This window comes from Colobus angolensis, unplaced genomic scaffold (assembly GCF_000951035.1).
Source record: "Colobus angolensis palliatus isolate OR3802 unplaced genomic scaffold, Cang.pa_1.0 Scaffold27, whole genome shotgun sequence".
Classification (NCBI taxonomy): Eukaryota; Metazoa; Chordata; class Mammalia; order Primates; family Cercopithecidae; genus Colobus; species Colobus angolensis.
In genome coordinates this window covers 14,846,962-14,864,731 of record NW_012115932.1, presented here as the reverse complement: position 1 = coordinate 14,864,731, position 17,770 = coordinate 14,846,962, and the positions used below count along the sequence as shown (strand labels likewise).

General features: G+C 39.7%; 1 protein-coding gene across 1 annotated transcript in view; it reads right to left on the bottom strand.

The window, feature by feature from the left end:
- RANBP17 (RAN binding protein 17) overlaps positions 1–6,727 on the bottom strand; it is a 428,836-nt gene extending 422,109 nt beyond the window's left edge. The window contains exons 1-2 of the mRNA XM_011947772.1: positions 6,716–6,727; positions 3,328–3,474 (exon numbers count right to left, since the gene is read on the bottom strand). The gene's annotated coding sequence lies outside the window, so the exon portion shown is untranslated. The remainder of the gene's footprint in view (positions 1–3,327; positions 3,475–6,715) is intronic.
- Between the last annotated feature and the right edge of the window lie 11,043 nt (positions 6,728–17,770).

The following is a 17,770-nucleotide window of genomic DNA, read 5'->3' as shown; positions in this document are numbered from 1 at the left end:
TCCACCTCCTAGAAATTCTTGCAAAGATACTCCCTCTTTTTTTCTCTAGACCAGAGGCTGGCAAACTATGGCCCTTGACCAAATCCTGCCTGTTTTTACATAGGTTGTGATCTAAGAATGTTTTTTACAATTTTAAACAGCTTTTCAATTGCTCAAAAAAATCAAACAATAACAATATTTTGTGACAGAAAAACATGTGAAATCCATATTTTGGTGTCCATAAAGTTTATTAAAACACAGCCACGCTCATTCATTTACACACTGCCTATGGCTGCTTTCACGCCACGATGGCAGAATTGAATAGTTAAGACAGAGACCACATGTGGCGCTCAGTGCTTCCTACTGCTGCTCAGAGTATCATAAACCACAGTGAAGTAGGCACAACTCTACAGTGCCTAGAGAGCCATGGGTGTTGTCATGACATGACACATACCTTTTATTATTACCAGCACATGTCTATCATATCAAAATAAGAAAAGATAAAAGTGGACTTCAAATATCTAATTTTTAAGGCACAAAGGAGTGTGGACTATTCTTTTATTGATTACATGGCAAAACAATGTGCTTTTTATGCAATGGTACTATGGTTGTCCTAAAAGAATATAATACACACTGACAATATCAGACCAAGTAATATCCCCAATATTCCCATCACAATATTCCCAACTCAGGAAATCAAAAGTCAGAAAAAAATAGAAAATTTGATTATCTCATCATAGTAGACTGTCTTTACAAATATAAAAAATGAGACTGCAACCAAAGTTTCCAAGTGGCTCATCTGTTAGCCAATCACACAGCCATTAACCAATGATGAGTTAATTAAATCATCATTATTTTATTATAGCGGCCAAAGTTATGTGTGCAGAGAAAATAAGATTACTATTTTCTGGTGGGAACAAATTCTCAAAGAGTTGAAGGCATTGGAACAACATCAAAAGTCAATTTGAAAACAAGACAAATGATTTGGAAAGGTTCTCCTTAAGTCTTGATGAGTGGACAGATGTTTCTCATAACGCTCATACTCTTAATTACCAATACTTACTATCTGTTTATTCTAGAAGTCAATGCTGAGTGTGAAGCAACTAAAGAATTGGCCTCTACGAAAGCTGTGGGAGAACTACAGGCCAGAATATTTTCAAAGAAGTTGAGGACACATTAATTCAATATAAACTGAAGTAGAATCTGCTATGATATGTCACACTAGTGGTAAAAACATATGGAGCAGAAAAGGGCTTAGCTGAATAAATTTACAAAGCTTGTGAAAAATGTAACATGTTTAAAGCCTATGGTTATTCACCATATTGTTCACCAGCAGATACTGTGTGGTAAATACATGAATCTATTTTTTTTTTTTTGAGACGGAGTCTCGCTCTGTCGCCCGGGCTGGAGTGCAGTGGCCGGATCTCAGCTCACTGCAAGCTCCGCCTCCCGGGTTTACGCCATTCTCCTGCCTCAGCCTCCCAAGTAGCTGGGACTACAGGTGCCCGCCACCTCGCTCGGCTAGTATTTTGTATTTTTTAGTAGAGACAGGGTTTCACCAGGTTAGCCAGGATGGTCTCGATCTCCTGACCTCGTGATCCACCCGTCTCAGCCTCCCAAAGTGCTGGGATTACAGACTTGAGCCACCGCGCCCGGCCATGAATCTATTTTAAGTTAATGAATCAGTAGTGTTAACAGTGGACTTCATTCACTTTTGTGAACTTTAGTTCTGTTCATTTCTATAAGATACAGAAGCAGTATCTGAATATTCTGTATTGGAAATAATATCCTCTCTTGTCTCATCACACAATAGTTTAATAGCTTATCAGTGATAAAGTTTTACTGCTATTTTTTTAGCTTAGGAATAAGGCTAAATTTTCTGAATGAGACAACCAAGTCACTATTGTTCAACACTAAATGGCTTTGGAACTTACTTTTTGCTGCAAAATTGGTAACGTTCCTTAATAAATTCAACTTAAAATTACAAAATTGCCTAAAAAGTGCTTAGAACCTATATGCAGAACTTATACTGCAGTAAAGCCATTTTGATAACGTCATTTGAATTGCAAGTAATGTCACGTAGCTTTATATACTTCCCACATTGTCAAAAGTTAAAACAAGTAGTGAGATCTCTATTCAGAGATATATTTTCTGAACTTCAACTACAGCTCCAGCTTCAGATCGTGATGCAAGTGTAAAGGCAATTTCCATATTATAAAATCCATTTAACTGTGCAATTAAGAGCTCCCACCTAATCTTCAATTGGAAGTGGTCAATCTGCAGTATAATGACATGCTAAAAGGCAAATATCATGATTTAACAGAATTTTTTAAATGCCTTCTAAACGATGAATGTGCTTAATTATAATCATATGCTCACAGACTGATATTAGTATTTGGCAGTGCCTATCTATGTGAAAAGATATTTTCAAATATAAAATATGTAAAATCTCATTATAGATCAGCATTAACATATGAACATTTGCAATCAATGTTGATGACAGAAAACAACTCTAAACTCCAAATATTAATAGCAAAATGTTATCTCCCAAAAAAACAGTTCTATTCTCTTCAGTAACAGACCTGTATTATTAAAAAATCTGTATCAGATTATTATATTTTGAATCTCATCAATAAAACTTTGTAGAAATTTGTTTTTTCTCTTTCTATAGGTGTTCTTACAAAATATCTTCCATTTTGTCTTCTGGCCCACAAAGTCTACAATATTTGCTATCTGACCCTTCACAGAAAAAGTTTGCCAACTCTGCTCTAGACCACACAGTCTCTTACTGCAATCGTTTCATAGCTATTTATATATCTGCCTCTCCAACTAAACAAAGCTACTTTAATTCATGTAAGCATAAATCAAGTAAGCAGTACAGCGCCTGGTTTGACATTTAAATATTTTACTTAATGAATATGAATGTCTGGACTACGAATATCTAGATGGGAGGCAGGCAAGAGGTAATCAGCATGCTTTCGAATCATCCTTTCATGTTTCTGAGGTAATTACAATCTGCCTCCCCTATCTAGATTTTTTAAAGTTGTTACTCAACTTCCTAAAATGTAATTTTTGCCCACTAATATGAGACATAAAAAGAGACCAACAGTAATCAAGAAACTATCTCAATTCATTCCTACTTCATTTCCTGGCTCCTCCCTAAGTTTGCTTTCCAGGTTTTCCAATTCTTTTCCTGATTAATCCCTTTAACAGTGAAACTACCGTTTCACAAAAACAAAAAAACCATGTGGCAGTATCTATCAGTTACCACTGCTAACACAGGCGTTCATTAACAATGACACACATCTACTGATCTTTCATGGTTAATCATTGTTACCAAATACTTACTGTTCCTCGTTCTAATAAAAGTTGACACTTGCTGAGACATTCTGGGCTGTCAATAAGTTCCAAGAGTGCTTTCTCAGCCTCTATTCTTTGTGTAAGATCAGTCCCTATGTAGAGATGAGTACATAACACTTCCAATTCAGCCAAACTCTTCAAAGAAAAAAAATTAATATTTTACTTCAATGAAAAAATAAGGTAAATATTTAATCACAAAAAAACAAGGGATACAAATATCACATGTGTATTCATTAATTCAATACATGTTTATTGAAATACAACTACTTACTAGGGGATACAGTTGCAAACAAAACAGGCCCATCTCTTACTCCCCAAATTATTTACTTACAAATTGATAGTTCTGCAATGGAAAAGTACAAGAAAGGGAGAACTTGTCTACAACAAGGATTCGGAAAAGTATGCCTGAAGAAATAATATTTATGCTGAGACCTACAACGTTGAATCAGATTTTAAAAAGACTAGAAGGCAGTCCAGGCAAAGAAAGAACATTTACCAGGGTCCTTCAGTAGAATGGAGTTCAGTCATTTCAAAGCGGCTTTGAATGACTAACTAAAGGTTAGTGTGGCTGATAAACACAGCAAGGAGACACCAGATGAGGCTAGGGAGATGGATGGGGGGAAATGATCATGCACAAGTTGCAGATAACCAAATTTATGTTCTTTCTCAAATTTTAAGAATTTAAGGCTGGGCATGGTGACTTATGCCTATAATCCCAGCATTGTGAGAGGCCAAGGCGGAAGGATCGCTTGAGCCCAGGAGTTCAAGACCACTGCAGGCAATATGGCAAAATCCCCTCTACAAATACAACAAAAGTAGCCGGGTATAGTAGGGTATACCTGTAGTCCCAGCTACTAGAGGGCTGAAGTGGGAGAACTACTTGAGCTTAGGAGGTCGAGACTGCAGTGAGCCATGATACCATCACTGTACTTGAGCCTGGGTGACAGAGCAAGACCTTGTCTCAAAAATATATATATTATTTTTGTTATAAGTTGATTTGGAGCTTCTGAACCAACAACTCAAAGTGCTGCATGATTTTCAGGAACTGTGACTTGATCCCAGGGTATTTCTAGCAATGTAATAACCAGTTATATTAAAGGCTCCTATTTTACAAGCATAAAGATTAAAGCGTTATGTTTACAATCCTATCTTGATGATACAAATCTAATCTCATATGACGGCATGTGACACATGGAAACCATCTAAAAAAAGAATTAGAAAATGAGTTCATCACTCCTCTCCAGCTTAAAAATTTTTTTGTTAAAGAGGTCTTCTGAAAACAAATTACCTCACTTTAAACTTGAATTAGAGAATTATTCTCTGAAAGAAAAAATATTGGCACAGATTTCAAAGTCAGGTAGGCATATGAAAATAATGGGATATTCACTGTAAAAAATGCCATGTTTTTTGTCCTTTCTAGCCTGAATTTTACGCAGCAACCTTATAGCTACACTAGCCCACATGTTCCCTCACGTGCATACACCTTCTCAGAAAAAGGAATACACAATAAACATCAAAATGAGACCTACTCCAGCTCCCATTATCCTTTTTACTTCTCTCTTCCTCTCTCCTTCTTAGCTCTTTTATAGCATTTTCCATTTCCCTATCTACATCAGAGCCCAGCATCCCAGACTTGGAAATTTCCTGCTAGAGTAAACACGGAAGTCCAAAAGTAAGATTTCAAATAGGCTGATTAAGATAAAGAACCTCAAATGAACCACATTTTAAACATTTCCCCCACCTAGATTAGCCCAAAAAACCCAGATTACTATTACATACTGTTCACAACAGTAAAATGCATACAATATTTATGGTTCATGAATACATAAAAATTATCTTGTTTTCTCCAGGGTAAGAAATACAAAAACAGGGGGCCAAGATGGCCAACTAGAAGCAGTGGCGATTGGAGGCTCCGAACCAAAAGAGCATGAGAATCCTGCACTGATAACCAAGGTATTCAGGTTCTGACATCAGGACTGACTAGGCAGTAGGGGTAACCCACAGGGAGGAGGGAAGAGCAAGGTGGTGCATTGGCCCACCTGAGAGCCACACAGGGCAGGGGAGCCCCTACTCCCAGCCAAGGGAAGTGGTCGGTGCCCCTCGAGGACAGAGATCTCAGAGAAAGGAACAGGCACCCATCTCTGCCATTCTCCAGCCTCCTCAGGTGACATCTCCAGGTGTAGGAGCGACCCAGATTAACAGGGCCTGAAGTGAACTCCCAGCAAACCGCAGCAGCCCCACAGAAGAGGGACCTGGCTATTGGGAAAAAAAACAAACAGAAACAACAACAACAGCATCAACAAAGAGTCCCCACAAAAACTTCATCCAAGGGTGAGCAGTCCCAAAAATCGAAACTAGACAAACTCATGAAGATGAGAAAGAATCAATGAAAGAATGCTCAAAACCCAAAAGGCCAGAGTGTCTCTTCTCCAAATGATTGCAACACCTCTCCAGGAAGGGCACAGAACTGGATGGGGGATGAGATGCACAAATTTCTAGAAGTAGGCTTCAGAAGGCGGGTAATAACAAACTTCACTGAGGTAAAGAAGCATGTTCTAACCCAATGAAAAGACACTAAGAACCAAAATAAAAGGTTACAGGAGCTGCTAACTATCCATTTGAGAGAGGAACATAACTAACCTGATGGTGCTGAAAAACACAGCACGAGAACTTCATGAAGCATAAACAAGTATCAATAACCAAATCCATCCAACAGAAGAAAGAGTATCAGAGCTTGAAGACTATCTTGCTGAAATAAGACAGGCAGAGAAAAAAGAATGAAAAGAAACAAACAAAACCTCTGAGACTATGGGACTATGTAAAAAGACCAAACCTATGACTGATTGAAGTACTTGAAAGAGACAGAGAGAGTGGAACCAAGTTGGAAAACACACTTCAGGATATCATCCAGGAGAACTTCCCCAACCTCGCAAGACAGACCAACATTCAAATTCAGAAAATACAGAGAACTCCACTAAGATACTCCACAAGACAATCAACCCCAAGACACATAATCATGAGATCTTCCAAGGTCAAAATGAAGGAAAAAATATAAAGAGCAACAGGAAGGAAAGAAAGACCAGGTCACCTACAAAGGGAAGCCCATCAGACTAATAGCAGATCTCTCTGTAGAAACCCTGCAAGCCAAAAGAGAGTGGGGGCCAATATTCAACATTCTTAAAGACAAGATTTTTCAAACCAGAATGTCATATCCGGCCAAACTAAGCTTCATAAGAGAAGAGAAGGACAAATAAAATCCTTTACAGACAAGCAAATGCTGAGGGAATTTGCCACGACCAGGCCTGCCTTCCAAGAGCTCCTGAAGGAAGCACTAAATATGGAAAGGAAAAACTGGTACTAGCCACTGCAAAAACACCCTGAAATACAAAGACAAAGCACACTATGAAGAAACTGCATTAACTAACGGGCAAAATAACCAACCAGCTAGCATCATGATGACAAGATCAAATTCACACATAACGATATTAACTTTTAATGTAAATGGACTAAATGCCCCAATAAAAAAACACAGACTGGCAAGTTAGACAGAGAGTCAAGTTCCATCATTGTACTGTATTCAAGAGACCCATCTCACATGCAAAGACACACATAGGCTCAAAATAAAGGGATAGAGGAAAATTTACCAAGCAAATGGAAAGAAAAAAAAAAAGCAAGGGTTGCAATCCTAGTTTCTGACAAAACAGACTTTTAAACCAACAAAGATCAAAAAAGACAAAGAAGGGCATTACATAATGATAAAGGGAACAAGTCAACATGATGAGCTATCCTAAATATATACGCAACCAATGCAGGAGCACCTAGATTCATAAAATGAGTTCTTAGAGACCTACAAAGAGACTTAGACTCCCACATAGTTAATAGTGGGAAAATTTAACACTCCACTCCCAATATTAGGTAGATCAACAAGACAGAAAATTAACAAGGATATTCAGACTTGAACTAAGCTCTGGATCAAGGGGACCTGATAGATATCTACAGAACTCTCCACCCCAAAACAACAGAACATACATTCTTCTAATGCCACATGGCACTTACTCTAAAATCAAACACATAATTGGAAGTAAAGCACTCCTCAGCAAATACAAAAGTACTGAAATCATAACAGTCTCACAGACCACAATCCAATCAAATTAGAACTCAAGATTAAGAAACTCACTCAAAACCACACAACTACATAGAAATTAAACAACCTTGCTCCTGAATGACTCCTGGGTAAATAATGAAATTAACACAGATATCAAGAAATTCTATGAAACCAGTGAGAACAAAGAGCCAACATACCAGAATCTCTGGGTTGCAGCTATAGTAGCATTATGAGGGAAATGTATAGCACTAAATGCCCACATCAGAAAGCTAGAAAGATCTCAAATCAACACCCTAATATCACAACTAAATGTACTAGAGAAGCAAGAGCAAAGAAATCCAAAAGCTAGCATAAGACAAGAAATAACTAAGATCAGAGCAGAACTGAAAGAGATAGAGACACAAAAAATCTTTTTTTAAAAAAAAATCAATGAACCCAGAAGCTGGTTTTTATAAAAACTTAAGAAAATAGACTGCTAGGTAGACTAATAAAGGAGAAAAGAGAGAAGAATCAAATAGACACAATAAAAATGATTAAGGGATATCACCACTGACCCCACAGAAATACAAACTACCATCAGAGAACACTACGAACACTTTTACGCAAATAAACTAGAAAATCTAGAAGAAATGGAAAAATTCCTGGACATGTATACCCTCACAACACTAAACCAGGAAGAAGTAGAATCCTTGATTAGACCAATAAGTTCTAAAATTGAAGCAGTAAAAAAATAGCCTACCAAACAAAAAAGCCCAAGATCAGACAGATTCACAGCCGAATTCTACCAGAGGTACAAAGAGGAGCTGGTACCATTCTTTCTGAAACTATTCCATACCACTGAAAAGGAGGGACTCCTCCCTAATTCATTTTATGAGGCCAGCATCAACCTGATACCAAAACCTGGCAGAGACACAACAAGAAAAGAAAACTGCAGGCCAGTATCCCTGATGAACATCGATGTGAAAATCCTCAATAAAATACTGGCAAACCAAATCCAGCAGCACATCAAAAAGCTTATCCAGGCCCAGTGCCATGGCTCACGCCTGTAATCCCAGCCCTTTGGGGGGCCAAGGTGGGTGGATCATCTGACATCAAGACCAGTCTGGCCAACGCAGCAAAACCCCATCTGTACTAAAATACAAAAATCAGCCGGGCATGGTTTCATGTGCCTGTAGTCCCAGCTACTCCGGAGGCTAAGGCAGGAGAATCCCATGAACCTGAGAGGTGGAGGTTGCAGTGAGCCAAGATTGCGCCACTGCACTCCAGCCTGGTTGACAGAGTTAAGACTCCGTCTCAAAAAAAAAAGAAAAGAAAAAAAAAAAAAAGCTTATCCACTACAATCAAGTCGGCTTCATCCCTGGGATGCAAAGCTGGTTCAACATATGCAAATCAGTAAACATAATCCATCACAGAGCCAATGACAAAAACCACATGATGATCTCAATAGAATGATTCAGAAAATGCCTTCAATAAAATTCAACAACCCTGCATGTTAAAAATTCTCAATAAATTAGGTATTGATGGAACATATCTCAAAATAGTAAGAGCTATTTATGACAAACCCACAGCCAACGTCATACTGAATGGGCAAAAGCTGGAAGCATTCCCTTTGAAAACTGGCACAAGACAAGGATACCCTCTCTAACCACTCCTATTAAACACAGTATTGGAAGTTCTGGCCAGGGTAATCAGGCAAAAGAAAGAAATAAAGGGTATTCAAATAGGAAGAGACAAAACCAAATTGTCTCTGCAGACAACATGATCCTACAATCTAAAAACACCATCACCTCAGCCCAAAAACTCCTTAAGCTGATAAGCAATTTCAGCAAAGTCTCACAATACAAAATCAATGTGCAAAAATCACAAGTTTTCCTAGACACCAACAATAGACAGAAAGCCAAATCATGAATGAACTCCCATTCACAGTTGCTACAAAGAAAATAAAATACTGAACAATACAGCAAGGGATGTGAAGGACTTCTTCAAGAAGAAGTATGAACCACTGCTCGAGGAAATGACAGAACACAAACAAATGGAAAAACATTCCATCCTCATGGATAAGGAGAATCAATATTGTGAAAATGGACATACTGCCCAAAGTAATTTACAGATTCAATGCTATTCCCATCAAACTACCATAGACGTTCTTCACAGAATTAGAAAAAAAACTACCTTAAAATTCATATATAACCAAAAAAGAGGCTGTAGAGCCACGACAACCCTAAGCAAAAAGAACAAAGCTGGAGGCATCACACTACCTGACTTCGAACTATACTGCAAGGCTACAGTAACTAAAACAGCATGGTACTGGTACCAAAACAGACACACAGACCAATAGAACAGAATAGAGACCTCAGAAATAAGAACACACATCTACAACCATCTGATCTTCGACAAACCTGACAAAAACAAGCAATAGGGAGAGAATTCCCTATTTAATAAATGGTGCTGGGAAAACTGGTTAGCTATATGCAGAAAACTGAAACTGGGCCCCTTTCTTCCATTTTATACAAAAATTAACTGAAGCTGCATTAAAGACTTATATGTAAAACCCAAAGCCATAAAAGCTCTAGAAGAAAATCTAGACAATACCATTCAGGATATAGGCATGGACAAAGATTTTATGACTAAATTGCGAAAAGCAACTGCAACAAAAGCCAAAACTGACAAATGGCATCTAATTAAAGAGCTTCTACACAGCAAAACAAACTATCATCAGAGTGAATAGGCAATCTACAGAATGGGAGAAAATTTTTGCAATCAACCCATGCAACAAAAGTCTAATATCCAGAATTTACATGGAACCTTAAACAAATTTACAAGAAAAAAACAACCCCATCAAAAAGTAGGCAAAGGTAGTGGCCAGACGTGGTGGCTCATGCCTGTAATCCCAGCACTTTGGGAGGCGGAGGCAGGCGGATCATGAGGTCAGGAGTTCGAGACCAGCCTGGCCAACATAGTGAAACCCTGTCTCTACTAAAAATACAAAAATTCGCTGGGCGTGGTGGCAGGCACCTGTAATCCCAGCTACTCAGGAGGCTGAGGCAGGAGAATCACTTGAACTCGGGAGGCAGCAGTTGCAATGAACCAAGATTGTGCCATTGCACTCCAGCCTAGACAACAGTGTGAGACTTCATCTCATTTAAAAAAAAAAAAGTGGGCAAAGGACATGAACAGACACTTCTTGAAAGAAGACATTTATGTGGCCAACAAACATATGAAAAAAAGTTCAGCATCACTATCATAAGAGAAATACAAATCAAAACCACAGCAAGATACCATCTCCCACCAGTCAGAATGGTGATTATTAAAAAGTTAAGAAACAACAGATGCTGGCCAAGCTGTGGAGAAATAGAAATGCTTTTATACTGTTGGTGGGAATGTAAATTAGTTCAACCACTGTGGAAGACAGTGTGGCGACTCCTCAAGGACCTAGAACCAGAAATATCATCTGATCCAGCAATCCCATTACTGGGTTATATACTCAAAGGAATATACATCATTCTATTGTAAAGATACATGCACATGTATGTTTACTGCAGCACTACTCACAATAGCAAAGACATGAAAATAACCCAAATGCCCACTGATGATAGACTGGATAAAGAAAATGTGGTACATATACACCATGGAATACTATGCAGCCATGAAAAGGAATGAGATCATGTCCTTTGCTGGGACATGGATGAAGCTGGAAGCCATTATCCTCAGCAAGCTAATACAGGAACAGAAAACAAAACACCAAATGTTCTCACCCATAAGTGGAAGCTGAACAATGAAGACACATGGACACAGGGAGGGGAACAACACATACAAGAGGCCTGTTGTGGGGGTGAGGGGAGGGAGAGAGAGCATCAGGACAAATAGTGAATGTATGCGGAGCTTAATACCTAGGTGACAGGTTGACAGGTGCAGCAAACCACCACGGCACATGTACACCTATGTAACAAACCTGCACGTTCTGCACATGTATCTCAGAACTTAAAGTAAAATAAAATTAAATATGTATTTATATACGAAAATAAAAAGGAGTCTCTTTTTCCCTCTCATGATCAACCTAAGAAGTCTTTTCCTTCATCTAATAAATATGGAGGACTGAATTTTAGAACTGGTAATACTCAATATAATTAATAAACTGATCCTGCTGGCATGCATTCATCTAGGCCCAAGATTCTTTGAAGGAGACTTTGACTGCAAAAAGAATTAGGCCAAGAAATAGTAACAGACTTGCTTAACAAAAGGCAGCAAAAATGAGACTAGTAACAGTGCCTCATAGGTTTGGAGGATTAAGAGTTAGTGTCATGTAACTTCTGGTACACAGTTGTTTTTAACATTACCTAATAATATTGTAATGATTTTAATTATATCCCCTTAAAATATATGTCCATGTCCCAACTCCAGTACCTATAAATGGGACCTTATGTGGAAATAGGGTCTTCACAAATCCCTAATTAAGAATCTTGGTATGAGATCATGTTGGATTGAGAGTGGGCCCTAAATCCACTGACTGGTATGCTTATAGGAGAAAGGAGGTAGATCTGAGATGCAGAGACATAGCAGGGAACACCATATGAAGATGTAGGCAGAGACTAGAGTGATGTTTCTGCAAGCCAAGGAACACTGAAGATTGCCAGCAGCCATCAGAAGCAACTCGGCGAAAGGCATGAAATGGTTTCTCCTTCAGGGCCATTTCAGAAGGGACCAAACCTGTATATGTTTCAGATTTCTGGCCTCCAAATCTATGAAAACAAATTCGTATTAAGGCACAATGGCACATGCCTGTAATCCCAGCTACTCAGTAGGCTGAGGCAGGAGGATCGCTTGAGCCCAGGAGTTCAAGGCCAGCCTGGGAAACATAGCAAGACTCCCAACTCAAAAAAAAAAAGCGTTGTGAGCCCTAGAAAAGTAATATTAATAGTAATCAATTCAACAGCACCTAAATAAACCTATTTGGAAAGATTATGGAAAAGTCTGGAAATTATTTGTCTGATTTGCTTTACTGATATAAAGAACCTCAAGACAGAACAGACCTGGGGTGTATTTACATAGTATTTAAATCAACAATGTTACCACTCTTTTTTTCCAAAGATATTTCAGATTATTAACAAATGAAAGTCCATCCAAGATAAAAAAAAAAAAAAAGGGAAAGGTCTGAAATTTCTTTTATGAAAGACTGAAAGGGAAAATCAAGTTATTCTTTCACTGTAATGGTAACAAACATATACCTGGTATACAAAAAACCTTTTTAGAAAAAGGGATACACACACAAAGACCCTTACCCTGGTAGAAAGGCATTATCTAGACATATAAAGCAATTAAACTCACAATATTGTGGTTACTAACCAATCAAGCAATCTTCTGTTTAGCACTTGATTTTCTAAGGAAACTTTATTTTTCATAGTAAACTGATAAATTTTTATTTTAGTTTTATACATTGATATCTGAGAATATGATTAATATGAGAATGGTCTCAGAAAAATGGATCCCTTCTCAATTTGTTGACAAATCAGGTTTGAGTTTTTAAAGCTTCTACAAGTCTTAATGATAACATTAGAAGCCCATATAAATAACTAACAGGTAAAACAAAGAGAACTGGACATCATTCACCTCCCACAGAGTAACTGTCACATATAAACAGGCCAGGCATGGTGGCTCACAGCTGTAATCTCAGCACTTTGGAAGGCCAAGGTGGGTGAATTGTTTGAGCTCAGGCGTTCGAGACCAGCCTGGCCAACGTGGTGAAACCCCATCTCTTCAAAAAATAAAAAAATTTAAAAAAGCAATCAGCCAGGTGTGGCAGCACATGCCTGTGGTCCCAGCCACTTGGGAGGCTGAGGTGGGAGGATCTCTCGAGCACAGGAGGCAGAGGTTGCAGCGAGCCGAGATCCCACCACTACACTCCAGCCTGGGTGACAGAGCAAGACCCTGTCTTAAAAAACCACACACACAAAAAACAGACAGCATCCAACTTTCATACCCTAGGAGACAATGATGTAATCCTGACCATAGTCTAAATAAGGGTCTTCCAAATCATTCTGGACTTATTTCTGGCCTTTGTGCCTGACACAGAATTGGCCCCTAAATGAGGAGTTCTTTTTATATGGCAAGTAAAAAGTCATGCATGTGACTATCAACAGGTGAATGCTGGAGAGTGTATATTGCATGGTTCTTAATAAACAGAAAGCAGGTCAGTGATTTCCTGGCTGGGAGGGAAGACAGCAGAGGAGTGGGGGAAAAAACGATACAGCGAAGAGAGATTACACAGGGGCACAAGAGCACAAGGAAACTTTTAGGGGGATGCATATGTTCATTTTTTTTATTTTGGTGACAACTTCACAGATGTATACATATGTCAAAACCCATCCAATTGCACAGTTTAAATATACACATTTTATTATCAGTTGTACTTCAGTAAAGCTGAAAAAAGAGAATAAACACTTTTGTTTCACGAAATAAATGTTCCCTAATAGTAAAACATAAATAAGCCACAAAAATCCACTTCAACTGAATTTAAAGATCTTTTCAATTACTTTCCTGTATCTTTCCCACCTTCTGGAATTAAGCTTCTTGATTACAATAAACAGAAACTGCCTTCATTTTGAAGTTACTCATTTCCCACAAACTCTTTTTTTCTTCCTCTTACTACCTTTTCCTGAGTGTCCCTGAAGGCTTTTATCTGGATCTCTTGGAATTCTTCCTTCTTACAATGAAATAGATAATATTTGTTTTAGTGCTTTATAGTTTACAAAAGTATTTCCACCCTTTTTTCAAACCAACCCTGAAAAATAGGCTCTTGTGAAGTATGTATTTTCAGTATATTTACTCAGCAGTTTAAAAAACTGAAGCTGAGATCAAATATGCATAAATTCCTCAAGATCAGAGATAATCAAATTCTGAGTCAAATACAAGTCTACAGACCCCAAATGCATGTTGTTTCCCCCCAACCTGCCCAAATTGCCACTCTTTATTTCCATCATCATCCACCTGGAGATGATGTCCTAGTCCATACTTCAAGAGACAGGGTCTTGTTATGTTGCCCAGGCTGGTGTGCAGTAGCTATGCACAGGCACGGTCCCACTACAGATCACCACCAGAGTTTTGCCCAGCTCTGTCTCTGACCTAGGCCAGTTCATCATTCCTTAGGCAACCTGGTGGTCCCCCATTCCCATACTGATGGGAGGTCAATATTATTGATGTTGAACTTAGTAGAGACACTTGATCGGTAGAGCACACTACAATACAGCCCAGAACCCCTAAGCTCAAGTGATCCCCCCACCTCAGCCTCCCAAGTAGCTGGAACTATAGGTACATACCACCATGCCTGGCAGTCCATATTTTTAGCCCTGTTTACCCTCTTTATATTTGTGTACAAATTTCTTTCTCTTGGAAATCTAGAAAGATGTAATCACCCAAAAATGTCACAAACAGAATTGAACATGCTTTCCACTTTAAGTGTCCCACCTTTTTTTTTTTTTGAGACAGAGTCTCGCTCTGCCGCCCAGCCTGGAGTGCAGTGGCACGATCTCGGCTCACTGTAAGCTCCACCTCCCAGGTTCACGCCATTTTCCTGACTTAGCCTCCAGAGCAGCTGGGACTACAGGCACCTGCCACCACGCCTGGCTAATTTTTTTTATTTTTTTTTTTTTTTTTTGAGATGGAGTCTCGCTCTGTCGCCCAAACTGGAGTGCAGTGGCCGGATCTCAGCTCACTGCAAGCTCCGCCTTTCGGGTTCACGCCATTCTCCTGCCTCAGCCTCCCGAGTAGCTGGGACTACAGGCGCCCGCCACCTCGTCCGGCTAGTTTTTTTTGTATTTTTTAGTAGAGACGGGGTTTCACCGGGTTAGCCAGGATGGTCTCGATCTCCTGACCTCGTGATCCTCCCGTCTCGGCCTCCCAAAGTGCTGGGATTACAGGCTTGAGCCACCGCGCCCGGCCATTTTTTGTATTTTTAGTAGAGACGAGGTTTCACTGTGTTAGCCAGCATGGTCTCAATCTCCTGACCTCGTGATCCACCCGCCTCGGCCTCCCAAAGTGCTGGGATTACAGGCGTGAGCCACCATGCCTGTCCTGAGCAAAAAGGTTGGATCAACTGAGTCCCTTAAATTTTTCCTAACATTCTCTCGATTCTCATCAAGGTACCTCTGTTCTATCTAAAGTGCCTACCTCTTACTTGTTCTCAATTCTATCTCTTTCCTCACTCTGCCCCCTTATCTGGATTGCCTCCTGTCAGGGAATCCAGACCTATTAATTCTTTTGGGACAGGGTATCCTAATTCCCATCTTCCTAACCAGAATGCAACTTCTTTGAATGATTCACAGGTATGCCTGAGATATTGATCCCTCTGCTCTCCAGGCAGCAGGGGCAGGGCTTGAGATATTGGGGAAAGTGCACACTGATGGCCTTTGGCAATGAGCGGGTTTATGTTAATGAGACACATAATTAACATTTTTTATGTATGTCATGATGTGAAAAAGATGTTGACCAGTACCCTAACCTCACCCTACACAAATCTGCTTCTTTACTCATCATCTCGATGGCATAATTTTTGCCTAGCTGCCCCTTTGGGTAGGTGACAGTAAGACAGAGGTAATGGGGAACACGGAACTTGGGAGTTATTAGGCCTACTAACTCTGTAATGTTGGGGAAGTCACAACTGTTTTAAGACTCAGTGTCTTCAGAATAAAATGTATATATGCACACTTTTTAAGTTAGTGGCAGGGCTCAACTCTATAGTGAGGATACGAAAACTCAAAATGCTAGGTACTGATTATCACTATTAACAAATGTTCCTTGAGTTAACTGATTAACAATATGATCCAACATGCTAAAAATAATTCAAACGGAGAAATTTCAGTTTTTTTCTAGTCAACAAAACTGTCTGATCTTTTATTTGTCCAACTCCACTTCTAAGCTGTCTACAGGAATGTACTGTGAAGTACTGTGAAGTACATTCCTGCAAAACCAATATGGGTAGTTTCGACATCATCAGCTAATTTTTCCAACACTGTGCCTAGATAAGAAGAAGTCTTCCAGGACTTGGTGATTTACTATACATCATCTTTCCATGTATGAAAAAATTCCAAAGTTCCACCATACCTTTTAATTTACTCTCAAGATTTACACGGGCTCTGTGAACATCTGATTACCTATTTACAATCCATAAATCCTCCTTGTGAGATTCTTCCTGTGAAAATTTCCCAGAGGGCATATTTACTAAAGTGGTAATACATTATTTTGACCTGAGAATCCTTAGAAATGGCACGAAGTCAAAAGGTAATGTGTGGGGCTTACTACATAACATTCTAGAACAGTCGATTACCAGACAGTAACTACTTTTTTAAAAAGACCCTTTAAAAGAATCAATAAATCAGCCAAATTATAAGTCTGTGTGATCACAGGAGGTTCGAAGAAGTCTACAAGGGGAATGAGATTCTTAGATACACTGTCACCATATTATGAAATTCCCTTCACTCTCCAGGGTCATCTCCTGCCACCGACTGCCTCCCCTGGTCCCATCCCTTTGTCCCAACCAAACTTAACTTTCTGCAGTACACCATGTTCTTCCACAATTCCTTGCCTTGGCTCACACTGTCCTTCTACCTCCATACCCTTCCCTTCCTCTTCACCTGGCAAACACCTAGGATTCTTTCAAGGACCAGTAGACTGCAAGTTCCCTGAGAGTATAAACCATAGAGTTTTGTTCAGAGCTGTTGTATCTTCAGCGCCTAACATAGTAGGCACTCAATAATCAATAAATGGAAGAATGGAGGCTCAAAGAAACTTAAAGCATCTCTTAGCTGAGAGCATAGTAGCTCTGCTTCACTCTTTCTCAACATACACATTTGGCTGGCTGCCCCCTTTTCTGTGCTCCCATAATACTGTGACTATTTCTACCATACATTTTTCACTTGTACCGTAATTCTCTGTGAACTGTATAAGGGCGAGGATAGCAAGATGTCATCCTTCAACCCCAGAACTTTCCACAGTGCTTGAGGCACAGCAGGGAGATAATAAATGTTTGCTGTATAACTGAATGGGGATTTCAGAGCAGCCCGAGGCTATACAAGCACGAGTCCCATCTTCGTACCCTCTGGGAATCCTTGCGTCCGCGCCCGGCTCGGGTTTCCTCCTCCAAAGAGGCGGCCGCGGAGCCCTCCCTCGCAACTCCCCCTAGACGTAGCCCCTGTCTCCTCTGGCCAATTAAAGTCCAACTGCTGCCGCCGCTCCTTCGGTGGATCCCAAGCCCCCGCTCGGGCACGGGCTCAACTGCGTAGAGGGAGGCTGACTACAGAGCCGCGGCGGGAAGGCGGGAAGGCGGGAAGGCTG